This window comes from Rhagoletis pomonella, unplaced genomic scaffold (assembly GCF_013731165.1).
Source record: "Rhagoletis pomonella isolate Grant_MI unplaced genomic scaffold, Rhpom_1.0 Rhpom_scaffold_00004, whole genome shotgun sequence".
Taxonomy (NCBI): domain Eukaryota; kingdom Metazoa; phylum Arthropoda; class Insecta; order Diptera; family Tephritidae; genus Rhagoletis; species Rhagoletis pomonella.
This window is the reverse complement of record NW_023458558.1, coordinates 35,248,624-35,251,919: the sequence shown is the minus strand read 5'-3', so window position 1 is coordinate 35,251,919 and position 3,296 is coordinate 35,248,624. Positions and strand designations below refer to the sequence as shown.

The window sequence follows — 3,296 nt, the reverse complement described above, 5'->3', positions numbered from 1 at the left end:
TTATCTTCATATTCATCTTCATCTTCTTCCTCGTCTTGGTCTTCATCGTCTTCTTCATCTTTATCCTTTCCTTTATCCTGATCTAAATATGTCCATTCTTTTCTTCATTAACATATTCACCCCCACCATTGTTATTAGGTTAGGTATTTAAATTTTCCTTCCTCTTTGTCTTTATATTTAGGTTTCTTTACTTTTATTTTAATTTCTGTATTTATCCCTTTCTTCTTCTCCATACTCAAAACTATCTCATCCTTGTTTGAGGCTAATCTATTCATGTACATACATACATACATCTTATTCCTAAACTGCTGCTTAGCACGTTTCTTTAATTCACTATCAATATTAAAGCATACATTTAGGAGGCATTTCCGCCCCAACCATGTACATGTATGGCATTGGTATTGGTGTGACTTTTGAATTGATTTTTTCGCTCTATTTTAAACTAATTTGAAATTTTAAAAATTGCCTGCACATCAGCATCAAAATACCTTTCTGATGATATATAATTGTTTATACCTTAGAAGTACAGTTTAGCCGTAAAAGGGGTGTAAAGGAAACATGATTGCCTATTTATATAATTGATTTCCCAAAGCTGATATACACAAATATGTATGTATGTATATAAAAAAGATCATTGTTTTCAGGTCGGAAATTGTATTAAGTTTAAATGTAATCGAAAATCAACTGTTCTTTAGAGTTGCTAGTGTGACAAGTAGTGCATGTGTATGCGCTAATATTGATTTTAATTTAATTAAATTATGTACATGCACACACGTCTACTAAGTATTTGCACAAATAAACATCTACATACGTAAAGCTTTTAACTGCAGCTATTCTTTCTATGTTTATACATACATACGCGTTGTATTTCTTTTATCTTTCGAAATAGATGCCTTGTTATGGCATAAAATGTAATTAAAAATATAAAATGATTTGATAAAGACTGTCAATTGAATTAAATACTGACCAATAACAACTTGTAATGCGCACATGGCGTATGAGTAACATACAATCTACACACTGTAAATTAGGGTGGTCCTTAAATGTTGCAAGCAAAGTTTTACATCAGACTTCCTAAGCCTAAACTCCTATGTCTATGCTACTCTAATCAAAGATATCACTTATAAATTTTTGGGCCCCATTGGAGACGGTTAAGGCGTGGTCCGATTTGCTGCAAATTCAAAATTCCTGTTACTAATATCAAGAGAAATATAATAATAATAATAAATTGGCGCTTACATATATGTTAGTGTTTGGCCGAGCTTCTCCTCCGATTTGTGGCGTGCGCCTTGATCTTGTCACACAAAGCGGAAGGACCTACAGTTTTACGCCGACTCCGAACAGCGATTGTATTTCAATGAGAAGCTGTTTTTCATGGCAGAAATACACTCGGAGGTTGGCCATTGCCTGCCGAGGGACGACCACTGTTAAGAAAAAACTTTTTTTCTATATTTTTTGCGATGTTGCTTTGACCAGGGTTTGAGCCCGGCGTTGCGGAGTGGAAGCGCGCACTGCTTACCACTACACCACAGCGGCCGTTTGTTTAAAGTTAATATTAATAATGTGATCAACTTCAGAGTCTCGTCAGCTTCTTAGAACGCTTTGATCAGCTTTCTTAGAAAAAGACGGTATCAATTTGGAAGGAGCGTATAAAGTGTGAAGTGTGTGTGAAGAAGTTCTTGGTAAATGCGACGAATATGCTTTTCCATTGATTAACAAACTTCTCCGCATTCTGGTCACACTTCCAGCTAGTACCGCTACTTCCGAAAGAATTTTTTCAACCCTTCGCCGGACAATAGAAAGATTCGCAGAAGGAAAGCGCAAAATGGAATATGCAATTTAAATTATTACAATAAAAATTGTGAATAAGTTGTTACGCTACTTAATTACATCCTTCATTTTACCAACATTGTAAGCAAGAAATAAGTATTTATTTGTACTAGTATCGCCCAGTTGTCGAAATTCGACATATTTTTTCAAACACTTTCGAATTTTACCTGTCACCAATACTAATTCTTTTATGCGAATTACTATTTTAAAGTCCACCAGCATAATTTGTAGCGAATTTACAGGAAAACTTAAAATCGAATTATAAACGATTGATTAATGCTGAAATTACCAAGTCTCCTCAAAATTTCTTCAGTAGCGTTTGAAATTAGACCGCAAAAGGAACCTCGAATTTCATTTATAAAAAATATGCATATGTATTTGTATGTATAGATGAGATGCTCATCACTGACTAATATGTCAACCATATACCAATTCAGACTGCAAATAAGTTTTTCGATTATATTTGTCTGAGAGCCTCTTGGAGGTTCAAAACTAAATTGCCCACATCTACATAAACTCTTCCTCCTTTTTTCATCAGAGAAAGTATCTTGAAGGTTTACAACAAAAGATAATATTTCCTTCTATAACGGCGGTTTCACACGGGTTTTTGTCACGGGATCATCACACGACTGGACTAACAAGTTACACCAAATGTTATGTTACTAATAAATGTTCTAAAAGTGAAACAAATTTGATCATTAATATGATTTTTTAGGATAGGTCCCAATCCCTGTGCCACCTATCGGAAGACAAACACACTGATCCTTCTAAAAACTTTTGCACAAAACACCAATCATTCAATGCGATTTTAAAATCTTGAAGAAAATGGTTCCCAATTGAATGATTGTTACGATTTTATATGTGTAGGTGTATAAAATTCCGTTACCTTATAATAGGCCAGATAAGGTAAGCGATGCGAGAATTTCAGTTTGTATGGGAAGTGCCACGCCCACTTTCCCAGTACCTACCATTTTTCACCGTAAGTAGGGTATTTACAATCTATGCACCTGTGCTAAGTTTCAGTTCCCCAGCATAATTGGTTTTAGAGATATAGTGATTTTCACATTTTAGTCTATATGTCAGATGCCATATGGATTAAAGGAAGTTATATCTTTTAAATCGGTGTATGTTTAATTGAAATTGAGCGTACGGAACCTTCAAAAAAGGGATTGCAAAGTTTTTTCTTGTGGCGTATTTATATACAGAATATATAGATATATTGAATTAATAAACCCAAGGTATAACTTTACATCTTGTGTTTTTTTTTAATAGTACATGCAATTGTTTTATTAGACCTTGCACCAAATTCACAAAATGAAAAGTAATATTATATCACAAAACACTTTACTTCCCACTTCATAAAAAATACTCGAACCTATATTTGCATGAAAAATTAATTAGGGTTAGATGCCTGTAATGTAACGTTACTTGAAAAGTTGATCTAAAAATAAATAATATAAAAAAAA

The 3,296-nt window shown here is 33.6% G+C and overlaps 1 protein-coding gene across 1 annotated transcript in view; it reads right to left on the bottom strand.

Moving 5' to 3' along the window:
* LOC118737525 overlaps nucleotides 1–3,296 on the bottom strand; it is a gene marked incomplete in the record, with an annotated part of 218,716 nt that overhangs the window by 3,213 nt on the left and 212,207 nt on the right.